Source organism: Balaenoptera acutorostrata, chromosome 1 (assembly GCF_949987535.1).
Source record: "Balaenoptera acutorostrata chromosome 1, mBalAcu1.1, whole genome shotgun sequence".
Classification (NCBI taxonomy): Eukaryota; Metazoa; Chordata; class Mammalia; order Artiodactyla; family Balaenopteridae; genus Balaenoptera; species Balaenoptera acutorostrata.
Window position 1 is genome coordinate 23,439,105 of NC_080064.1, and position 25,452 is coordinate 23,464,556.

The following is a 25,452-nucleotide window of genomic DNA, read 5'->3' on the forward strand; positions in this document are numbered from 1 at the left end:
AGCCTCTTTAAACAGCTCCCATCTTCCCCACCCTCCAGCTCCTAGCAACCACCCTTCTACTTTCTCTCTCTGTGAATTTAACTACTCTAGATGCTTCACATAAGTGGAATCATACAGTATTTGTCTTTCTGTGACTGGCTTATTTCATTTAGAATAATGTCCTCAAGGTTCATCCATGTTGTAGCATCGCTCAGAATTCCATTCCTTTTTATGGCTGAATAATATTCCATGGTATGGATATACCACATTTTGCTTATCATTCATCTGTCAGTGGACCCTTGGGTTGCTTCTTGGCTATCATGAATAATGCTGTTATATGGATGTACAAAGATTTCTTCAAGATCCTGCCTTCAATTCTTTTGGATCTATATCTAAAAGTGGAATTGCTGGATCACATGGTAATCTCATAAGAATATGAAAAATTCATATTTTTAATTTTTTGAGGAACTGCCATACTGTTTTTCACAGTGGCTGTACCATTTTACATTCTAACAAACAGTGCAAAAGGGTTCCAACTTCTCCACATCCTCACCAAGACTTGTTTTCCATTAAAAAAAAAAAATAGTGGCCATCCTAATTAATGTAAGGTCTTCATTACTGTTTATGGAGAATAATATTCAATTGTATGAATGTATCACATTTTGTTTATCTATTCACTACTTGATGGACATTTTTGGGTTATTTCTCTTTTTTGCTGTTATGAATAATGCTGATATGAACTTTTGTGTGTAAGATTTTTGCTTGAATATATGTTTTCAAATTTCTCGTTTAACTTTTTGAGGAACTGTCAAATTGTTTTCCAAAGCAGCTGGACCGTTTTACATTCCCACAGTAATATATGAGGGTTCTAATTTCTCCACATCCTTACCAATACTTGTTAGTGTTCATTTTAAAAATTATAACTATCCCAGTGGGTGAGGTGATATTTTATTGTGGTTTTGATTTGCATTTCTCCCATGGTTAATAATGTTAATTATCTTTTCATGTGCTTATTGGCCACTTGTGTATCTTCTTTGGAGAAATGTCTATACAAATCCTTTGCCCATTTAAATATTGAATTATTTGTCTTTTTATTGTTGAGTTGTAAGAGGTCTTTATATGTATTGGATACTAGGCCCTTATCAGATGTATGATTTGCAAATATTTTCCCCCATTCTGTGGGCTATATTTCCATTTTCTTGAGAGTGTCCTTTGAATCACAAAAGCTTTTAATTTCAGTGAAGTAAAAATTAGTTGCTTATGCTTTAGGTGTCATATCTAAGAAACCATTGCCTAATCCAAGGTCCTAAAGATTTATAACTGTTTTCTTCTGAGAATTTTATAGTTTTAGTTTTTGCTTTTAAAACTTAGATCCATTTTGAGTTAGTTTTGCATGTGGGGTGAGGTCCAAATGCTTTCTTTTGCTTGTGGGTATCCAGTTGTCCCAGCATCATTTGTTGAACCCCACTTGGTTTTGTTTGATTTTTTTTCTCATGATTATAGTGGGGTTATGAGTTTTTGGGTGGAAAGTGCCATGTGCATCCCATGATATTAAGGGTACATGCTATCAGCGTGACTTATCAGTGATGATGATAATCCGTCACCTGGCTAAGGTAGTGTTTGTCAGGTTTTTCTACAAAAGTTACTCTTTTCCCCTTTTCATACTGCACTTGTTGAAAGGAAGTCATGATGTGTAACCCACACTTATGGAGGAGTTAAGTTCCACCTCCTTGAATGCTGAGAATCTACCTAAATTATTTTGAATTCTTCTGCATGGGAGGTTTGTCTAATCTCCTCCATTTATTAATTTATTTAATCATTTATTTAAATTACCATGGACTCATGAATATTTATTTTATACTTGGGGTTTTATAATCTGATACTACTTTATTTACTTTGTTGCTCAACTGTTTCTGGCTTTGGCCATTGGGAGCTTCTTCCCTGGGCTCCTGTATTCCTTTGACATTTTCCCGTCATTGTATGTGTATGTGTTTAGTACTTCCTATTTACTTTCTGGCGCTACAAGGCACTCCAGTCTCATCTAGTACATTTCCTGACTTAGTCCTACACTCAGCCATTTCCCCAAGGATTCTTGGTTCCTTTTGTTGGGAAAAGGTATTAGAATCCAAATCTTGATGCTACGTGTGTTCCCTAAGTCCATTAAAAAAAAAAAAAATTTGCATGTTAAGAAAGTGTCAAAATTAACATGGCTTTAGGATATAAACCACAGGAGTTAGGTTCCTACTCCTTGGAGAAGAAAGGACAGAGGTGGAGACTGGGCCGGTGGGTGGTGAGTGGGGAACGGACATAGAAGGTACTAAGACCCCCTTCCAGTCTCCTGAGCACAGCTTGAATTTCCTAGCCACCCGACCTTTGACCACGCTCTGCATTCTGGATCAGTTTCAAATGAATGATTTTTCTCTTCATTTGTAGGCATATTTTTCTGCTTCTTTGAATGTCTGGTAACTTTTGATTGGGCGCCAGACATTGTCTATTTTACCTGGTTGGAGGCCAGATATTTTTGTGTTCTTATAAATATTCTTGAGCTTTGTTCTGGGATACAGTTAAGTTACTTGGAAACAGTTTGATCCTGCTGGGTCTTGCTTTTAATATTTGTTAGGTGGGACCAGGGCAGTGCCCAGTAGAGGGTTAATTATTCTTCACTCCTTTTATAACTCTGTGTCAGTCTGTGTCTACATCCTAAATTTTCCTAAAGCTTCTTCAGTACCAGGATAATACCTGTGTCTTCTTTGTATTTTAAGTGTGAGTACTGGTACCCAGTAGGAGCGCAACAGATGCTTCAATGTTGGTTAGGGGTAATATAGAAATCATCTGATATGGTGAAGACCATGGAAGGGCTTGATTTTATTCACTCACAGGGTGGAGGAGGGGAGCCTGAGGAGGCCAGGAAGAAGGGGCAAAGGGGCCGGGGTGGGGCAACAGGGGGCCCAGCTCCCTGACTGAGGTGCCAAACAAGACAAAGGGGAAAGGACTTAGGACCCATCCTGATACTGGAGAAGAGCCAGGTCTGAACCTGAGACTCTGACCACAAAGCCAGCCCTTGTAACCTCCACGCAGGAGGACGACGGAGGGAGGAGAGACAGAGCAGAGGAGGGAAGTTCAGAGACAGGGTGGCCGTGGAGGAGGGGCTGACGCCAGGCCAGGCCGGCGTGGGGGCAGGGGCTCCCCAGGAGGGGCGGGGCTCTGAGGCAGGTGCGCTACTTACGGGTAGTAGGAGTAGGCATAGTGGTCTCTCCTGGCAGCGTGCAAAGAAAACAGCACAGGTGGGCCACAGTCCTTCCCCAGGCCGGGCCCAGGGCAGCACCCCCAGCAGGGATTTCCGTGCTGGGGACGGGGCTGGCTGGGGACCGACAGGTCAGAAGGGCCTTCCTTGACCCAAGGGCTGGCCGGGTTCAGTCTCTGAGGACCAGGACCCAAGGTCCCTTCTAGAACCTTCCCCAAGCCCACTGCTGGAGTGAGAAGGAGGTGGGGAAAGGGCCTGGAGGGAAGCAGAGCTGTCACACACAGTCATGCACACACGCGTTCACAAAGAGAAATGCACTGCACGCTCACATATGCAGACACGCTCATATGGATACACACACTCATACATAGACACACTATGACACACTCATGCACTTACAAACACAGATATTTACACACATGCAGACACTCGTACACATGTATTCTGACACACACAGGTACATACACAAACACACATTCACAAACACACGCTCACACACAGACGCCTGCGCTCACACACACGGACACCCCCACTCACACACTCGAGGTAACTGCTGCATTCTCCCCTGCAGACAGTCCCCACTGCGGTCCCCGTGCCGCCCACCCCTGCAGGCCCCTCTGCCCTTGACGGGAGGGACAGCCCTCTGCACGCACCTGTGCCTGGGAGGGAACGAGCGGCCGGGGCAGGGGACACTGCGGCCTCGTCACCCACCCAGACTGCCCCTGGGTGCGGGGTCCATTAAAGGAGCCGGGTCACCCCCTCACAGGCACCCAGAGCACAGGGGGCTCAAGAGCCCTGACCTGACCGCCAGGCACCAGCAGCGAGGAGGGGGGGGCAGGTCTGATTCCCAGCTCCCAGGTGGGGAAGCCGGGTCCCAGAGAGTCACGGTCTGTCTGGGGCTCTTGGGGGTCAGCGAGAGTCCAGAGAAGGCCCAGGACCGTGCCCCCAGAGCCAGCTCCCTCCTGCGGCCCCGTCCAGGCCCACTCCAGGGTCCTCTACTCACCCGCCCCACGTCACCCATCAGTGGGGAGGGAAGGGAAGGAGAGGGGAGGGGAAGACTGAGGCCCAGCCAGGGCAGGAGAGTGGCTTGAGGTCACACAGCATGTCACCCACCCCAGGGACAGAGGGCGCTGTCCAGGGCCCTGAGCTGTTCACAGAGGGTGGGGTGGGTGGGGGAGGGCAGCATGTCATGTGGGCTGGGTGTGAGTCTGGAAATTAGGCAGACGTGGGTCAATCCTGGCTCTGCCTCTTGTTACAGACAAGCTATTTTCTAAACAATAAACCCAGATCCTGCCCCTCTTCCCTTGCCTAAAACCCCTCACTGGCTTCCCGGGGAGTCTAGAATAAAACCCACACTCTGTCCTATGGCCTACAAGGCCCTCCGTCATCTGGCCCCTTCATCCCAAAGTATCACAAATCCCTAATACTGGGGCTGCAAGGTGCGGGGACGCCTTAATGCAGAAGTGCAGGGGACTCTGGGAGCGGGTGACAAGGGCACTGGCAGTCCTCCCGTCCACCCCCTGGACCTATCCCCAGGTGAAATGGTTGAGGCTCCAAATGCCACCCCTGGGCCCTGGTTCTTGGTCCTGGGGCGCCCATGACAAGAGCTCTTTCAGAGGCCCAGGCAAAATGACTCAGAAGCTACAATACTGGATTTTTGCGGTAAAGAAAAGAAAAGCTAGAAATGGGATGGAAGGGAACGACCCTGTGCCCTTTCCCCTGGGTCACCAGGATGCTCTGAGACCCCGTGGGGCCTTGAGCCTGACATCCAGGTGCTGATGGCAGACTTGTGTCTTCTGGTCCCCACTTGTGTGTTTCTATCTATTTTTATCACTTTAATGAATGGCCTTTTGCTGTGAGCGCCTCTAAATCTTCTGTGGAACAGAGCCGAGAGTAGATAATGAATGCTGACAAACTGAAATACATCCTGCACAGCCTTGGCAGGGCACACCCCGTACTGACAGCCTGTGCTCTGGGAGGTATAGAAACACCTTTGCCGTGCTCTTCAGCTCTTTCTTTCGTGCTTTTAAGTTGCAGGGAATCGCCCCAGTGTCCTGGTCAGCAGCCCATTCGTTGTCTGTCACTAGCCTGTTGTGAATACCAGCCCAGGCCCTTCTCAGCTTCCATTTTCCAGCCTGAGGTCAGGCCTCTCCTGGCTTCTCCTGGCCCCCCGTCCCAGCAGGAGATGATAATAATTGACATTAGCATGAGCAAAGCGCATCTTGATCGGGGATGATGCAGATAAGGACAGGGAGCTCAGAGAGGGGAAGGGATGTGTCCAAGGTCACACAGCAAGGTCCTCTGGAGCCTGGAACTCCCAGATCTTTCACTGACTGCTTGTCATGTGGCCTCCCCCACCAATGCCCTCTCTGGCCCTTACCATACCCCTGACTTCTGCTCATAGGCTCCCTGAATGGTCAAAGAAAGGAGAAGTTTGTGTTTCCCACCTCCTCCCTTTCCTGGGTCACACCCAGTGTCACACCCATGCTGGCAAACACTCCACTGGTCACATAACCCGCAGTTCCCTCCCCACACCCCATGTACACACCACACCCATCTGCACATACACCCCGACCTGTGCCCCCGACCCTACTCTCATACACACCTCTGCTCTCCCATGACCCTCCTACTTCCAGCACTTTCTCCCCAGCAGAGGCAACCCCACGGTGCCATCAGCTCCCATAGGAGGCAAAGGTTCAGATGAGGAACCATGTTTTTGGCCATTCCAGAGCGATCATCCTCTCTCACCGGCTGCCCTAGCTTCTGGAAAGCCCATCCTCATGTCTCCCTGGGCAGGACCTTCCAGGAGCAAAGCTGGGAATAAGCATGCCCTCCATCTCTATCCTGGTCTGAGTTGGGATGCTCTGGATGGGCCTGGCCAGTCCCCTCTCCTGGCTGGACATGCTCCAATGACGTCATGACGGTCACCATCAGATACCCATGGCCTCAGAGGGGGAGGTGACCGTGGGCTTCCCGCCTGCCCAGGATCATAGAAGTCCTCAGACATTCTTAGTCTTTCCAGACTCCTTTCTTTGACCACTCAGGGAGCCTATGAGCCTGGGTGACTGAGGGAGGACAGCGTGAGCTGGCCTGGGTGGGGGGCTCTGGGTCAGAGGAGGGGCCTCTTCCCTCATGCCTCTGAAGGGCTCACTGTGGGTCTGTGTCAGTCTCAGCAGCACCGTCAATTCCATACCCTGGCCCCTCATTGATCCCAGAACTCCTGGATGGGGGGTGATGTGAGGAGGGGGAGGATGCCATCACCTGGGACCCCTGTGAGGCTTGGTCCTTTCCCCAGAAGACCCCAACTCCATCTCAGTGTGGAAGGAACAGGGTCTGAGGGTAAGAAAATGAAGCTGTGTGACTTTGGGCAAGTACCTTGACCTCTCTGTGCCTCAGTTTCTTTGTCTGTAAAATGGGATAATAATGCTGCCTCCCTGGTAGGGTTGTAAGCATCCCGCCTGTACTGCAGGTAACAGCCTGGCACACAGGAGGAGCTCTACCCATGTGGCCGCTGGTATTGGGGCCGGGTTTGCCACCTACACCTGTCTGACCTTGAGGAAGTCATTTCCCCTCTCTGTGTCTCCAGCCCAGCCTGAAATGGGGCCCATTGTAATAACAACACAGAGACACAGGTGGTGAAGATCAAATGGGTTTGTCAGTGATTTAAAAAAAGCCCAGGACGCCTGTGTACTGATTGGCATACACGGAACCCAGCAGAAGGTACAGTGCAGATGGTTATTACTGCCCAGGCTCTGCCGCTCTCCCGCCCCCTCCCCTCTGGTCTCTCCTCGGTGGTCTCCCAGCCCCTCCAGCTGCCTGCTAATGAGCCAGAGGCTTCAGTAATGAGGCTGCTTCACCATTTAATGCGCTGGAACAGCCTTGGAGGGAGAGGGGACGGGGTGGGGGGAGGAGAGGGGAGAGGGGGAGGCTGGCTCACCACGGCCTGGCAGCCCCAGAGTCCGCAGAGTCACTCTCCCCAGTCTAGAGCAGTCAGTAGAGGGGAGTGAAGGGCACCCCCTACCCTTCTTGTGAAAGTCCCCTGCCCGTGAAATGTAAGGAAGTGAGGACGTGAAAGTGAGTGCAGCCTACGCCCAGCAGCTGTGCCCTGGCCTCCCCAACTCTAGGCTCAAGCCCCTCCCCAGCTAATCCCTGTCTGCCCCAGAGTGAGTCTGAAAAACCCCTCAGGTCTCACTGTGTCCCTTCCTGGACCCCATGGGGCCTACAATGGCTCCCCCTGCCCCTTTCTGGGCCTGGGGCCAGGCCCGTCCTCCTCACCACCAGGCCTTTGCACATGCTGTTCCCGCCTCTGTCTCCACTGCCCCTCCTTGGGCTCCCGTGGCCCCCGAGCTTCTCCAGTCGGCTCTCCTCTGCGCTGTAAGTGCCGGTTCACTCCTCCATCCTCCCATGGCACCGGAAGCCCCTTAGGGATCTGTGTCTGGCTCGGTTACTGCTATCTCCCCACTGTGTAGGGGGAGGTCCCCGACACCTTAGCCAGCATTTATTGAGCACTGACTGTGTGCTGGGGACCGTGCTCAGCCTTTACAGGCATATATCAATTAACCTTCAAAGTCATCTTCAAGGAGACAGGACAGCATTGGGTTTGGGAGCAGAGACTTGAAGGCCAGGCCTGCTGGATTTGAACCTGCCTCTGCATTTACTGGCTGGATAAATCTTTATGGAGTTACATAAGCTTGCTGTGCCTCAGTTTCCTCAGGTAAGATGGAGTGAGTAACGATGGCACCTGCCTCATGGAGTTGCTATGAGGATTTAAAGAGGAGCTCATATAATATATATGGCTTAAAACAATGCCTGTCACAGAGTCAGTGCTGGCTATTAGTATTATCCCACTTTACAGATGAGGAAACCAAGAGAGGAGGAAAGTCACTTGCCCTAGATCTCAGCAACGAGGTGGTAGAGTTAGAATGTGGATCCAAGAGCTACCTGACCCTAAAGTACTTTTAGTAACTAAGCCTCAGGACCTTTGCCTTTGTGAATCTCAGTTTCCCCATCTGTAAGTTGAAGGGGCTGGAGTGCGTGATGCCTCGGGTCCCAGGGCTAATATTCGTTGCCTCTATGATTCTCAGTGGAGATTCCAGACTCGGAGCAGGCTTCAGAACCCATGGGCTCCTTTTGTACATTCAAACCAGGATCTTGGCCACAGCGCCTGGATGACGTGTCAGATTTCTGGCAGGCAGTGGCTGGCAGATTGGCCTGAAGTGAGGTGGGCTGGATTCAGCAGGTGAGGCTTTGGAGGAGGTGCTTCTGGGGGACCCCCAGTGTTGGAATGCAATGGGACAGAAAAGCTGGGCTCCAACTGGTACTTGCCACCACAAGTCACAGGCAGAAGGTTCAGGAACACCATTGGCTTCTGCAGGAGCCAGCTGACAGTATCCCCTTCAGAGCTGGAGCTGCCTGTGCAAACCCTGCTGGCTGCAGAGGCCCTGGGATGGGGTGAAAGCCTTGAGCTGAGAGGGGTGGAAACCAGATTCTAATAGGGGGGCACCTACTATATGCCTGATGCTTTCCATACTCCGTTCCATTTTTATCCCTCACATCCCTCTGCAGATGGAAAGTTGTCCATTCCCAAATCCAATCACCCCATAACTTCCTCTCTTAACCTAACTCAGGCCCCCCTACCCCACCCCATCCCATCTCTCATCCAGTGTTTCAACGGCCTCTGCACTGGGAGCCTGTTATGTTCCCACAGATCACAGTAGACAGAGGACATCTCCCTGAGACCCAAGTCAAATTGTGTCCCCTTATTCCTCCACTCATCCTTTAATGACCTCTCCTCCCCCTCCTCCACTGGCCTACAAAGACCTGGATGATCTATTTCCTTAGGTCCTTCTACAGCCACTGACCTCCTTGCTGCTCTGGGAGTGCATCAGACTCATCCCCACCGCAAGGATTTGTCACTGGGGAAGCTCAGGGTTTCACCTGCATGGCTCTGTTGTTGTGTCTTTCTGGTCTTAGCCTAAATGTCACCACCTCATAGAGGTCTTTTCTGAACTCCTGTCTAAAGGAGTTCCCCCCCCGCCACCCAAATCCCTGTGCTTTAGTGCATCTCTCCATTTCCTTTTCAGGCTCTGTTCTATGCACACAGGACACAGCAGTGAGCAGGACCTGTCTTTGTCCTTGGACCCTTGTGGGCTCTATTGCTAAGGTGGAAGGATGGGAATCGATATTACTTGAAGACTCCCCCCACCACACACATAAATATGCACATACAATTGATGGTGCCACACAGGAAGCACATGGGTTGCCATGGAAACATGTAAGGGGGCTGACCTATTGTAGGGGTTTGGGAGGGCTTCTGTGTTCATATCTAAGAATGACAACACATATCTAAAGGATGGGACTTCCGTTTCTTCCAAGATGGAGTAGCCCCAGGCCTCCCAGGTCTTCCCACTTACAACTAATAACCCTGGACATAACACAACAACAAGCATGGGAAGACTCTGAAAGATGGAAAGAAGAAGGTAGCCTGCCTTGGGAATCTCAGAGGAATGATGAGGTGGTTTACTTACTGCCTCCCATATATCCCGACAGAGTGCTGCAGAAGCCTCCAACCCAGAACCACAAACAGACACAGACTAAAAAAGCTCCAAGAAAAAGCTGCCACTCTAGCCAAAGGACTGGGAAAAGGGTGGCCTAATAGCAGAAAAACTTTTTGTCAAAATCTGCCTTACTCCAGTCAAAAAGCAACAGAAGAACTACTCTTCCCCCCACCCCTCTGCATTTTCAGTGGGACTGAGCAGGAAGCTGATGTCCCCCCCCTGCCCCCACCCCCTTTGCAAGGAAGCATAGATGCTCTGATTCCCCTGCCAGAGTAGTGTCAGATGGGTCTAGTCATGAGCTAAGCATCTCCCACCTGGCAGCAATGAGACTTATGGTGATAGAAGGTGCAGCTATTCACACTCAATGCCTCCATCCATCATCCAGCTGGTATCAGTAGGACCCAAAGAGAAGAGTCTCCCCACCTGGCATCAATGAGGCAGAATGAGGGGGTGGTGGCAGGGCTAGTTGGCACTCTGCTCCTCTTCTTCCCCTCCATTGGTGTCAGCAGGACCCAGTGGGAAGCTCAGTTCCTGCCTCCACCCTGCAGCAACAAAGCGGCATGAGTCAGCCTTCGGCTTTCCCGTCCCTGGTGTCAGTAGGGCACTGGGAAGCTGAGCTTAATATCCTCATTCAGCAGCAACAAGAAGGTAGAGTTGGTGTCCAATTTCCAGGCATGCTGGGGGAAGCTGAGCATATACACCCATCTGGCCTCTTGCTATAACAGCTGCCAAAACAAACAAACAAACAACCCCCCTCCACAAAAACCAAAAAGCCACACACACACAAACCAAAAGAAATAAAAGATTAAGTAGAATCCAGAGTCTTATAATATACAAAACGTCCAGGATACAAAAAAACAAAAAACAAAAAACAAAATACTCATCATACCAGGAACCAGGAAAATCACAACTTGAATGAGAAAGATAATCAACAGATGTCAACACTGAGATGAATCAAATGTTGGAGTAATCTGACAAGGATTTAAAGCAGCCATCACAAAAATGATTCAATAAGCAATTATGAATTCTCTGGAAACAAATGAAAAACATCTCAGCAAAGAAATATAAGTTATAAAAAAGAACCAAATGGAAATTATAGTACTAAATATACAATGACCAAAATAAAAAACTCAGTGAATGGCTTGACAGTAGAGTGAAGATGATAGAAGATAGAATCAGTGAACTTGAGGACAGATCAACAGATTTACCCAATCTGAACAAAAGAGAGAAAATAGACTGAAACAAGCAAACAAACAAATAAACAGAGTTTCAGAGACCAGAGAGACAATAGCAAAAGAACTAACAATGATATCATTAGAGTCTCAGAAGGAGAGGAGAGAGAGTGGGAGTAAAAATGTATTTGAAGAAATAATGGCTAAAACCTCCCCAATTTAATGAAACACGTACACCTACAGATTCAAGAAGCTTAGCAAATCCCAAATAGGATAAACTCAGAGAAACTGATGCCAAGTCATTATAATTAAATGTTCAAAAACTAAAGACAATGAAAGAGTCTTGAAAGCATCCAGAAAGAAACTACTTGTTACTTATAAGTTACATTAGTTTGAATGACAGTGGATATCTCTTTTGAAACTGTGGAGGCTCAGGTTAAGTGGTACAACAGTTTTTCAGGTATGAGAAAAGAACTGTCAACCATGAATTCTATATCTGGTGAAAATATCCTTCAAGAATTAGGGGAAAGTAAAGACATTTTCAGATGAAGAAAAGCTAAGAGAATTTATTGCTAGAAAATGTATCCTTAGAGAATGGATTAAAGGAAATTGTCTAAGCAGAAAGAAAATGGTAGCGGAAGGAGGCTTGGAAATTCAAAAAGGAATGAAGACTATCAGAATGGATAGGGGTAAATAGAATATGCAATCCTTTCTCTCATGAGTTTTCTTACATATTTTGTGGTAGAGGCAAAATTTAAAAACCATCTACTGTGGTATTCAAGATCTCTAAAGGGAGTGTTTAAGACTATGTTACTTAAAAAGTGTGAAGGGTAAAGGGATCTCAATGGAAGTAAGGTGTTAACACTTAACTCTTAGTGGTAAAACATCAATACCAGTAGAGTACAATAAGTTATGTACATATCTCATAATACTTAGAGCAAACACCAATAAAACTATGATAGACTCAAAACACTAAATAAATCAATATGGAATCCTAAAAAAATGTTCAGGTAATGCACAGGAAGGTAGAAAGATAAAGAGGAATAGGAAACAAAGAAACCAAACAGAAAATAAAAAATAACATCATAGCCCTAAGCCTTAACATAGCACTAATTAAATGTAAATGGGCTAAATACACTAATTAAAAGGCAGAGATTGGCAGAGTAGACCAAAAACAAAATAAAATAAATAATTACCCCAAGAACACACGATCTAACAGTATGCTATGTATAAGTAACTCACTTCAAATACAACAACATAGATGGGGTGAAATTACAAGAATGGAAAAAGATACACCATGAAAATGTTGATTAAAGAAGTAGGGGCAGGTGATGGTATATGGTGGTTGGAACTGGCTGTGTGGCCTGTAGGCTGCAGGGCAGCCCTTGTTCCAAGGCCATGCACTGTTCGTCACCAATAATCTGGGCTGTGGCACTCTCATGGAGGCCGGGGACAATACATACCAGTCCTGGGAGATTTGTGCGTGGCCTTGACAGAAGTTTGACCCAAGGTGCTCATCAAGCACGTTTGTGGTGGCCTACAGCATGGGCCCCTTCACACAATGTTGATACCTTTGCCTGGACTACCTGCTCCCTGTGTCCAACTGCTGTGGCCTCCTAAACATCCTCAGGAAGGTCCTTGTCAACTAGTTGATGGTTTTCCCTGTGCTGGGTCTCTGGTACTTCTTGGAGGGCTGGATGCTGGCCGAGAGCTGCCAGGAGCTGTGGGACAAGTTCTGGGAATTCTTCAAGGCTGACTGGTATGTGAGGCCAGCTGAGCAGCTGGTGAATTTCTATTCATGGCTCCTACCTACCCCCGGTTCTGAGTCACCTACACCAACAGCCTGATACTGGGCTGGGACAGGTACCTGTCCTACCTGAAGTACCAGATCCTAGGCCTTGTGATGCTCCCAGGCTTTGTGGTCCTGTGTACCATGCAGACTGAACTGCCTCACCCTTCAACAAGATGTCAGACAGGGCGAGGCTAACCCCCTCAGCTGACTATCTTCCTGGGTGGGAAGGGGAATGGGCTCCCATGGCAGGCCAGGCCAGGGTCCTGGGCTGAATCCTAGCCTCACCCAACTCCTGGGCATCTAGCTGGGCTGCCCCTCCCAAACTCTCTGCCTGGCCTCAGTTTCCTTACCTGGAACAAAACCATGAAGATGGACAGGCATCACCGAGCCCTTCTCACCAGGAGCCTCAGTGACTGGTGACTGAGATGTCCCATCCTCAGCACCGGGTCCCAGCCAGTCAGCCAGTTCCAAGCCCTAAGTCTTCAACACTGCTGTGGGCAGGACTCTGGTCTGAGCAGCTGCACTGGGCTCCCTCAAGCCCTGGGACTAAGGTAGGGACATCATCCATCCCCCAAAAGCAGTGTCCAGCCTGGAGTTGGTTCCCAGAATCTGGAACCTTCGGCAGGGTTTCATCTTTCTCTGGTCATGGGCTATAGAGATTCCACTAAATTCTCTTGGTAACTGAAAAAAAAAAAACAACCCAGGAGTGGTCATATTAATATCAGATAAAGTAGAATTCAGAGCAAAGAAAATTACTAGACAGAGAGGAAAGAGGGACATTACATAATGTTAAAAGAATCAACTCACCAAGAAGACATAACAATCCTAAATATGTATGCACCAAATAATAAAGCCTCAAAATACATGAAGCAAAAACTGATAAAGTTGAAAGGAGAAATAGACAAATCCAAAATTATAGCTGGTGACTTCAAAAGCACAGTTTCAGCAACTGATACCACTAATATACAGAAAATCAGCAAAAATCTAGAGCAGAGCAAACAATCAAGAGGATCTAATTGACATATACAGAATGCTCCATCCAAAACACACATTAATTTTCAAGTGCCCATGGAATATTCTCCAAGATAGACTATATTCTGTGTCATAAATAACAATAACCAAAATAAAAAAGTCAATGTATGTGTTCAATAGTTGAATGGAGGGGACAAAAGAGTCAGTCAACTTGGAGACAGGGCAGTAGAAATTACCCAATCTGAATAACAAAGAAAAAATATAATTGGAGGAAAAAAACCCAGAGCCTCAAGGATCTATGGAACTATAACTAAAGATCTAACATTTGCATCATTAGAATCCCAGAGGAGAAGAGAAGTGTGGGTGGTAATCTGAAAAAGTAGTCAAAGAAATAATGGCTGAAAAATTCCAAAATTTGGCAAAAGACATAAACCTATACATTCAAGAAGCTGAATGAATCTCAAATAAGAAAAACCAAAGAAATCCACACCAAGACACATTATAATCAAACTTCTAAAAATTAAACAAAATATCTTGAAAGCAGAGAGAGAGAACTGATACCTTACCAATAGGGATAAATATTAGAATGACAGTTTATTTCTCTTCAGGAACCGCAGAGGCTAGGAAGAAGTGGCAAATATATTTAAGTGCTGAAATAAAAGAACTGTCAACCTAGAATCCTATATTCGGTGAAAACATCCTTCATAAATGAAGAGGAAGCCATGACATTCTCAAATGAAGGGAGACTAAGATAATTTGTTGCCAGCAGTCCTACCCTAAAAGAATGGTTAAAAAATTCTCTAAATGGAAAGGAAACAATAAAAGAAGGAATCTTGGAATACCAAGAAGATGAAAGAACACAGTAAGCAAAAATATGGGTAAATACAATAGACTTTTCCTCTTAAGTTTTCTAAATTGTTTTTGATGGTTGAAACAAGAATTATAACCCTATTTGAAATGGTTCTAAATGTATATAGAAGAAATAGTTAAGACATTTATGTTTTAAATGGGGGAGGGTAAAGGGAGGCAAGTTTTCTATATTTACTCAAACTGGTAAAATCACGCCACCAGGAGACTGTAATAAGTGATGTAGATATAATGTAACACCTAGAACAAACACTAAAGAAGCTATAAAAAAGATATACTAAAAACACCATAGATAAATCAAAACTGAAGTCTAAAAATTGTTCAGGTAATGCACAGGAAAGCACGAGACATAAACAAGGAATATTGGTCTGTAGTTTTCTTTTTGTGTTTTATCTTTGTTTTTGGTATCAGGGTAGCGAAATGGCTGGTTGAAAGTAACACAAGTTTCTTCAACTGAAAAAGTTGAAGGAATAACAGGCCCTACTTCAGAGGGATGACTGTGGGGCTTAAGGTAATGCATGTAAAACAAATGCATTAATGCTCAGCACATGTAGTATATAATTCAACTTCAATAAATGATCACTCTAATTTTTCCTTAATAATGCAGTCTTACCTCCCAGTTCAAGATCACCCTGGACTACAGTCTGAATCTATCCATTTTTTTGTAGTTTAAAATTTATGTTCCCAAATTGATCTGAAACAGCTATACATTTGATGCAATATATACACATAGATAGAAATTAGGATGATGGGGGAAACGAAATCCTATTAGTTAAATAAATGATGTCATCAGGTCTCCATTCCTGGCTGAGTCTCTGTCATGGAGGCCTCACCTTCCTGCAGGCCCTTTCTTCTAGGTGATCCCACAGCTGGGACCATGCTCACACCCTGCTGTCTCCAAGTCCATAGAAAGTCCCAGAATTCAGCCTCATTGGCTCAGGTTGGGTCATGTGCTCATTTCTGAACCAATAACTGTGGCCAGGCAGATACAGGACTCTGGGTGGCCAGATTGACATGAGGGTGGAGTGATTTCTGCAGGACCCCCAAGGACTTAGAGGGCTGCTCAGAGGTTCCTCAAGGAAGATTAGGAAGCTGATATCAAAGGCAAGGCCTGGATGCTGCATGGGCAGAATCATGTTCAGAGTCAGAGTTGGGCCTTATTTCTTTTCTCGGGCTGCCGTAACAAAGTGGACTGGGGGGCTTAAACATCAGAAATTCATTGTCTCACAGTTCCAAGAGGCTAGACGTCCCACATCAAGGTGTTGGCAAGGTTGGTTCCTTCAAGGGCTGTGAGGAAGCATCTGTTCCTTGCCTCTCTCCTCGCTTGTGGTGGGTTGCTGGCAATCTTCAGCATTCCTTGGTGTGAAGAAACATCACCCTGGTCTCTGCCTTCATCTTCACACGTCCTTCTCCCTGCGTGCATGTCTATGTCTAAATTTCTTGTTTTTATTAGGACCTTAATGATATTGAATTAGGACCCACCCTAATGACCGCATTTTAACTTGTTACCTGTGTAAATACCCTATCTCCAAATGAGGGCACATTCTGAGTTACTTGGGGTTAGAACTTCAACATATGAATTCTTGGAGGACAATTCAACACATGAATTTTTTTTTTTTTTTTAGCTGTGCCCTGCGGCATGTGGAATCTTAGTTCCCTGACCAGGGATCGAACCCGCACCCCCTGAGGTGGACATGAGGAGTCTTAACCACTGGACCACCAGGGAAGTCCCACAACACATGAATTTTTTCAACCCACAGCAGGTATGGGGGTTGCCATGCAAGATCCTCTTTCCTGGGCCAGTGTACCCATGCTCTAGTGGAGGTGAGTATTAACCTCAGCTGAAGGGAGCTGACTTCCTACTCACCCTGAAAAGGCTGAGGTTACATTTTCCCCAGTTGGTGACCTCCAATTAATGACCAGTGGACACAGGTACAAAAGGCCCGGCTCATTGCTGGGGGGGCACCATGCTCCAGGGCTCCCTGTGGGCTCAGGCTGGGGCCAGACTCGAGCTGAGCCCTCAGCCTTGCCCGGCTCCTCTCCTCCCTCCCCTGTTTCCCTCGCCCCCGTCCTGAGAGCCCCCTCCACAAGCCACTTGCCCACAGGTCCCCATCCTACTCTGCTTCTAGGAACCCAGCCTACACTGGATCCCTGACTGGCACAGCCTCACCTACGCGGCCACCCTCCTGAGGACCACATTCTTCCCTGAGAGGGGATGAGTGTAAAAGGACCATCTTGTCAGACTCTGAGGAAGAAGGGGGCTGGCATCTTGAGATCTTTTAAACCCAAACTCCTGCTGCGAACTCATCCCAATTCTCCCCACGTCTGCTCCAGGGTCTCATTCCATCCACCCTCTCCATGTAATTCCCACGTTCTCTCCAATCCAGGTCTGATCAACAGAAGGTTATAAACAAGTCCCAGAAAAACAAACAAATGAAAGAAACCAGCATCTCCCCAGGGCAGCCACTGTCTATTGGCAAGTTGTTCTCTAGTCAATATTTTTGTTTTCTTGATTTTTATATAGATAAAGAATTAAGCTAATTAATATACACTTCTTTCTTTCTTCAGGTCTTGGGAACAGCTTTGTCCCAAAGTGAATTGGTTATCAGATTTCAATAAAGGGTCTACCTTTGCAATTATAGTTCATTAGTAGATTTACAAGGGAGGGAAGATAGTTAACTCCCGCTCAGAGGATGGCTTTGAATTTCTCCTTTTTCAGTTGAATGGGTATATCCTGGCTCAAAGGTCTGCGAAAAATGGGATGAAAATTCCAACACCTCATCTGTCCCAGTTGCAAATATAATTATGTGGGAGAAGACAGACATGGGGAGGGGACTTCTGTGCTAGGAGGACATGCCTCCGCCCTCTTCAGAGCTGCCTCGTGGCTGGGAGGCTTGGTCACTGGAGCTCGACTGGCATCAGGTATGTTGGCCTGGGGAAGGGCTGCTCTGCTCATGGGGATGCAATCTCTGGGGATTTGGGTCCGGGCAGCCTTGGTCCTCTACTGAGCTACCATTTCTTGGGTACCTACTGTATGCCGGAAACTTTCCATGGGTTTTCTAACTTGACAGTGATCATTTTACAGACCCATTTTACAGACAGGTGTGTGCAGGGCGCTGGGCTAGGAATGAGGAGCAGGGAGGATTGTGAAGGTGTTAAATGGAGACTCAGAGATGTGCGGGATTTGCTCAGGCACTTGAGTTGGAAATGGAATTGGAAGCCAGGCCCATTACCTCCAAATTTCCTGCTATATTCACTCCCTCTTTGTCTCCATCTGGTAGATCTTCAAGTGGGCGGGGGCCCTGGAACCTGCATTCCAAGGAGACCCTGCTTCTGTCCAGGCCTGGGTGGGAGACCGGCTCTGGCTTCCGGCACACGAGACGCTGGATGAGTCCCTCCCTTCTCTGAGGCTCCCCGTCCCTCTGTGAGGGGGGGATTAGTGCTTACTGCGTCTTCGGCTGCTTCTACCGAAGGCTTGTTGAGGTGCTGCCTTCTCAAGGCACGTGGAACGTGCCTTGGCCCCTGCTCAGCACACAGTAGGCATTTTTTCATTGTGACCGTCCCCGAAACTCCAGTGCCAGCATCAGCCCTTTCTAGGTGCCCCACTGGGAGAACATGACTGCAGATAAATTCATGCCCAGTTTGGCCCAACCCTGCTTCCCAGATGGGTCCAACCCTGCCCTGTACCCACACCCAGCACCCAGCTGGGACTTGAACTCAGGCCTGTCTGGCCCACGTGGCCCCTGATGCTTCTCTTTCCCAGTGGAAAACCTTCCTTCCCCCACAAACTCTTTGGAGCAGTTGAATTGGGGTCCCCGCCCCCGCCGGTGCTACATCTGGACTTCCTTCAGCTTGACCACATCCCCTCTCGTGGGCCCAGAGCAGACACCCCATCTCAGCACACTTTTCCCATCCCTGTAGCCCCAACTCCAGCCTGGAAGCTCTTCTGCCAGCTCCCCACCCCACCATGTTTGCTGCGGCTGGTAGGGGATGTGGCTGCCTTTCTGGAAGGTTCTGTTCCCTTTTCTTGCTGTCAGATTTTCCTTTGTAGTTTCCTGTCTTCATTTCTGGCAGGACCCTTTGCACAGGAACAGAAGGCACCTCCGGGCTTCTCTCCCTGCCGGGAATTCTGCTCCTTGGTGCCTGGGGCTTCCTTTGGGAGGGGGAGGGGTATGTGATAAGCATCCCACGTGCATCTTATTCTAAAGGGCCACTGAGGCCATCACGGCCTTTTGGTCCCTTCCCCCAGGGTCCTCCCTCCTGGGGCCTGTGGTCAGTGGGCCCCGTCCAGCTGCCACGGTGTTTCCCTTTCCAAGACCCAGCCTGGGGCGGCAGATGAGGGTGGGGCCTCCCCAGGAGAAAGAAACGGCCGCAGCCCTGGGCCGGGCTGGGCTGGGAGCGGCCAGGCCACGTCCACTGCCCAGATGCCGCCTTCTCCCCCTCCTCCCAGCCTCTCCAGCAGCAGCCCCGGGGTCTCCCAGGGAGTGGGGGTCTGAGAGGTGACTGCGGGTGCTGCATGGACAAACATTAGTATTTTATATTTTACCAGTCGTGTATTTATTTTAATGGGTATCAGGAAAAATACTCACACGCAATTAATGCATTAAACCCTTGATTTCATGGATGTTATTGCTTGGGGTGAGGCAAATTGAAAAAGGGAGGTCATTTCAAGTCAATTTAAAGGGACAGATTGAATCAAAATTTATGTCGTGCAGGTGGAGGGTGGAGGTGGCGAACGCACGGGAGGGTCAGAGAAGCTACTGGAGCTCGGGGGGCACTGAGGAGGCCCACGAGCCTGAGCGAGATCCCCGGGGTCCAGCCTGGCTCTGCCGGTGGGGGGACGGGGCGTCTTGGGCAGCTCACTGCCCCTCGTGAGCCTCAGTTTCCTCCTCTGTAACGCGGGGATGAGCGGTAGCAACTCGCGGGTCAGTGGCGGGGGTTAAAGCAGGTGAGGCGGGTGGAGGGCTGGCCCGGAGATGCGGCAGCAACGGGTGGTGGCAGGGAAAGAGAGGGACACAGCTGGCAGGGACGTCGAGTTCAGGTTTGCTTGCTGTTTGTTATAAGGAGAGAGAGACTTGAACATAACCAAATATGAATCAGATGTGAGGGGAGGGGACGATAGAGCTAGAGAGAAATAAATGTAGATAGATAGATAGATAGACAGACAGACAGATAAAGAGATTAAAGGTGCCCCTCCCTCTTCCCCTGGACAGATTGAGGAGGTGGGTGGGAGGGGCCTGACAGAGCATGTCTGAGCCCAGACAGAGGGAGGGGACAATCTCCATCTCCAGGAGGAGGAAGAGGAGGGCTGTGTGGGTGCCGGGGGCTTTGAATGTTTGGTGTCAGGAAATCTAGGGAGTTTCTGTTTTGAGGCTTGGGGTTTCTTTGGGCAGAGGAGTGAGCTCACCTGCTGAGAAGGACAGGAGAGGGAGAGGGGAGCAGGAGGAGGGGTGAGGGGCTGAAACAGTCCCCTTGGTGGTGAGGCAGTTGGGGGTGGGTGGGAACTGGGGGAGGCGCTGACTCCGGGAATCCCTTGGACCTTGTGGGGCTGTGTGAGCTGTGCGTTTGTGGGTTGGGTCACGTGCTGGGCTCTGGGTTGAACTGACCCTGAACCACTGCTCAGCCTATCCGCCCTGCTATTTGCACCCGAGTCATCCAACCTGCGGTCCCTGTGTGCCAGGAAACCCTCTGTGAGAGGAGGGCCCTAAAGTACTGGGCCCAGGAGATGCACCAGCCTCCCAGCGGGTCCCCTCACTCCTGTCCTGCTGCTGGAAGGTGCTTTCTAATATGTGAATTTTCCTGCCATGCCCCAGCTCAAGAACCTGCACTGCCTCCTAACTGCCTGTGCGCTCAGGTTCAACCTTTTTGGCCTGGAATTCAAGGCTTCTCTGAGTCTGGCCCTGCCTCCTTTCAGGCTGTGTCTTCTCCCTGCTCCCCCATGACACGCCCACCGGGTGCTGGACCTGGGATCCAGCCACACTGAGCTCTTCCTCACATGAGCCAGGCTCTTCTGTTCCTCCTTTCCTCTGCGCATGCCGTGCCTCTGCCCAGAATGCCCTTCCTCCTCTGCTGAGGCTGGTGATGACTTCGCCCCTCCCTCCTTCAGTCCTCCCTGACTCCCCCGGGGATAGTGCTCCCTCCCCAGTGCTCCCTCGGGACTCCACCAGACCTCTACCTATGGTCATTCTCACTGGGCTGGAAGGGCCTTCGGGCATCAGTGAGAGTCTTATCCCTCATAGTGTCTCCCTCCTGCACAAAGCAGTTCTAGGTTCATGCTGTAAATCAGCAAGAGAACAGCTGGATGGATGGATGGGTGGGTGGATGGGTGGATGGATGGATGGGTGGATGGATGGGTGGATGGGTAGATGGATGGGTGGGTGGATGGATGGGTGGATGGATGGGTGGATGGGTGGATGGATGGATGGTGGATGGATGGGTGGATGGGTAGATGGATGGGTGGGTGGATGGATGGCTGTGGATGGATGGGTGGATGGATGGACAGATGAATGGATTCACAAAGAGTTAGGAATCAAGAGAGCTCCCAGAAAGGAGCCAGCAGAGAGCTCAGAGCCCAGCCTCAGATCTTGCCTCGGCTCATGTTTATTGATGGCCCACTGTGTGCCAGGCACACAGGTCTCATTCTAACCCTCATGCTATCCCCACAGTTAGGGTCATCACTCCCATTTTACAGATGAGGAAACTGAGGCTGAGGGAGGCCCAAGGCACGCATCTAGGAAGTGAGCAGACCGCGGTTTGAGCTTCAGTTTCCAGGGCCCTTCCTGCGGGCCTGATGCCTGTGCCTGATGGAGCCTGTCAGTGTTGGTTATTTCATGTCTGCGTTGATTGGGGCACAAGGAAAACCACCTGACATTCCCTGGGTGGGAATTCTGGCCCTGTCACTGAACAGCTGGTGAATTGGACATGTCATATCACCGTGGACACTCAGTTTTCTCATCTGAAAAATGGGGATAATAACAGAGGCTCCCAGGGCTGTTGTGAGTGAGGATTACAGAAGACAGAGTGTGTGAAGTGCCCGTCACAGGTGAGGGGTGGGGGCTCCGAACACAACCCCCCTCTGCCCCCCCTCCCCCTTCTCTCCCAGGCCATCCCCTGCCTCAGGCCTCCAGGCCCTGGGTTCTCTCCCCTTGGCCCTGACCCCAGCTGCCTGTGTCACCCCGGCTGTCTGTGTGGTTACTGTAGCCGCCACCTCAGCCCCGTGCGGTGGGAAACAGGCCAGAGGGTAATGAGGCTGCACGGTTCTGATCTGTCCCCTGATGCTCTGGCCTCACAACATCTCTCCACATGCAGGCAGCCCGGGCTCTGGTCCTTGAGCCAAAGGCCTGTCCTGCCTTGGCCTGGGGTGGGTGCGGGCTCCCCTCTGTTCACATCGGACCAGAGGGGCCCGGGCAGCAGCTGCCAGAGATGCTCCTGCCGTCTGGACCACAGGGAGCAGGTTGGTGGGTGCCCTCGCCACCTGGCCCCGAGGGACTCCCCCTCCCTCACGTGCAGGCCTCTGCACCCAGGCTGTGGTAGATTTAACCCCAGCCACCCCTGGTTCTCTCTTCCACAGCCAGGTCTGCTGGGCTCTGGGCTCTGGGTTCCCTCTCTGCCGCAGGTGCCCAGGACACCCACCTGCCCACTGAGGTCGGGATGGGTGGGAGGGGGCCGCCCTGGGACGTTCTGGAGGACTGACTGTGGACCCAGCCTCCAGAATTCCGGCCCCTCCCTGCCTGTCTCCCACGTCTCCCTCCCTGGGATCCAGTTCCTTCCAGAGAAGCCAGAGTGAACCCAGCAGGACAGCCGGTGCTCAGAGCCCACTGAGAGCTCCCAGGTTAAACAGTGAACATAGGAGAAGAGCTCCGTGGAGCAGGGTGAGAGGACCAGGAAACACAAACAGAACTGAAATGAAACTGGGCTCCTGGCTTCCTGTCCCCAAGCTGCTTATACCGCGGGAGATGCACCAGAAAATTCCACTCAGCAAAGGCTGCTCCTCATAATGAATGCAACAGGAAAACAAGGACAGAGCAGCAAAGGGCTCATCTGGGGCATATCCATCAATGTAATGGTCACAATGGCTCTGTCCCTGGGGCTTCAGGACCTGTGTCACCCCCTCAGCATCGGGGGCCTGGGGGGCGAGCCAGGTGAGGAGGGGGAGTGTGGAGATGAGGGCTCCCGGGGACCCCGCATGTTAGTGCTGAGAGGAGCTCCCAGTGTCCTCCCCCTGCAGATGCTGAAACCGGGGAGGGGAGGGTTGGGGAACCTTACTTCTCTCCCAGCCCAGGATTTTCAGATCTGTCAGCCCCTTTCATGGCATCTGCAATGCATGGGATCTTGGAATTAGAGCATCTTTCACAGACTCACAGATGCTTTCACACAGTCTTTGAATCACAGAACCTGAGCATCTGGTCCTTTTCACAGAATACTAGAATTCTAGACTCACAGGAGCATTCAAGGACTCACAGGCCCGAGAGCTGCAGAATTAAGGAAACTCTGGCGAAGACCTGGAGCCTCACTTACTGAACCCTTGGAATCACAGAATCAATCCGGAGGAACGTGGCATTGAAATAGACACCCTGGAGTCAGAATCTTAGCACAGGAAGCCGCCTTAGTCCAGCACCCCTGGTAATGCAGGAAACACTCTCTTCACTGTCCTGTAATAACTTGAACTCTTGCAGGGATGTGGAGCTCACCACCAAACAGGGGAACCTGTCCCAGTACTGGGCATATCGGGCTGCTGCTGCTGAACTTAAATCTGCTCCCACGTGACTCACCCACCCTTCCTTCCTGAGCCCCCAGCTCCTCATGAGAAACTGAACATGGGAAAAAGTGAACTGGACACCAACACAGAGGCTTAACCTAGGCAAGTACAGCTGTATCCTCTTGGGGTCTGTCTCCCTCTGGGGCAGAGTTGGGCACCAGGACATGGGAATGGGATGGGGCCACGTGGCTCTCCTTGACCCACAGAGTGAGCAAGAGAAGAATTCAGTCTGCTCCTCTCCTTGAGGAGGGACCAGTCAGGGATAGTGGCAGACAGACAGGGAACGACCATGAGGAAAGGATGCTCAGTAATGCTCCAGGAGACATGAAGGAAGGAGTGATGCCCTTCCTGGGGTCAGGAGGATGCCCAGAGCCAGGGGTGGTGGACAAGGCTGATCTGTGGGTCGGCCGACCTGGTCAGGGTTATCCCAGCCCTGCCACTGACCACTGGGTGACTTTGAATAGGTTACTCAGTGTCTCAGCACCTCAGTTTCTCCATCTGTAAAATGGGCTAATGAAGCCCACTCTGTGATCAGTGCCCAGGTGGCAGTGGACTCGCTGAAGGTGCTCACCTCTCGCGGCGCCCTTGGCACGTGGCAGGAGGGTAAATTTGTTAGCTCCTCCCCACCCTCCATTCGTGCCTGGGGGATGAGCAGGATTTCTCCACATGAAGAAGATGTGGAATGGCATTCCCAGGAGAGGGAACAGCCTGTGCAAGGGCCTGGGAGCCATGAGCCTGTCAGGAGTACTTGGGGAGCAGCATGTGTTCTTGGAGAATCGGGGTTTGTTGGGGGGAAGCTGCAGGCACGGTCTGGGGGCAGGGGGGCCCTGGATGCCCCTGTCCTGGAGGGTGGAGTGAGGGCGCTGGGAGCCGTGGCAGGAGGAGGTGCCCACCTGCAAAGATGCCCCACCCTCCTTTCGTCCTCAGCCTGGGGACAGAGTGCAGCTGCCCAGCCTCCTGGGACCCCAGTGCACGGCAGGGACAGGAAAGCTGAACAAACTAAAACACGTCAGAAACAATCATCAGAAGAGACAAGAGCTCCCAGCCAACACCCAGCCCTAAGCACACGGAACGATTTGATGGTGAACCCAGCGCCGGAACACTGGAGCAATTTAGAAGGATCTGGCAAGGTTTTATTCTGACATAAAGAGCTGGATTTTATTAAGTTTATAAAGGAGGCCAAGTCTCCTGGCGAGCCTGGAGGCCCACGGCAGATTTGGGGAAGGAGCCCAAGGCGTGTTGTGGGAGTCGAGTGTCTGAGCTGGGATTCAGTTCTGCCCCCATGAGCTGTGTGATGTGTGGCAAGTTACCTAACCACTCTGTGCTTCACATCCCACCTTCATGAGGTCAGGTTGAGGTTGTGATCATGATGGAGCTCCTCCATAGGGCGGCAGCCAGACCAAAGGAGACAGCGCGGGGAAGACCTCTGCTTCCCCATGCCCCAAGGCTTCCCTCTGTCTGCTCTCGGGCGTCCATCCAATCTTGCTCCCTCCTTCCCTCCACCATCCTTGCAGGATCTGTGTAGACGGTCAGTCAGGCGCAGATTTACTCTCCCATCTGGTCACGTGCTCCTCTTCAGAGCATTTATTCATTGGTCCCTCCAGGCTGGTCCCTCCAGCCCATCTGGAGGGGTGTCCGCTGCCCCTCTGGGTTTCTGGGTGACCTGGGCCAGACCACCTGCCCTCGCTCTGCCCCAGGAAGTCCTTTCACCTCTGGGGAGGGTGTGCGAGCACCACGTGCTCTGGGCCGGGAGAAGGTTCTGCCTCTAGGGCGTTTGCAGTGAACAGAGGCTGCCGTCATCCTGTTACTCACGTCCTATGGAAAGGCACAGACATCCCAAGGATAAAGATAGACCTGGCTTCCTGTCCCCTTCATTCCTCCCCTGACCCGGAGAGAGATAGCTGGGGAGGGAGGTGGGGAGGGGGTCATGGGGCTGGTCTCAGATCAGGTGGGCTCTGCTGCCCCTGGAGGTGAAGAGGTGCATCATTTCAGAATCCATTCTGTGACTGCACTCTGCGCATATCCTGCAGCTAAACACACAGTTGGCTGCACTGATGCATCAATGGTTGTTTGTTTTTGTATTTTTTTTGGCCTGTACTTAAGGTTTCTGG

General features: G+C 50.1%; 2 pseudogenes; both read left to right on the plus strand.

Annotated features, from left to right (window-relative positions):
• Window positions 1-12,283: 12,283 nt before the first annotated feature.
• Window positions 12,284-12,939, plus strand: LOC114236332 (mpv17-like protein 2; annotated as a pseudogene).
• Window positions 12,940-22,654: 9,715 nt separating this feature from the next.
• LOC103000883 (cytochrome c-like) overlaps window positions 22,655-25,452 on the plus strand; it is an 82,056-nt pseudogene continuing 79,258 nt past the window's right edge.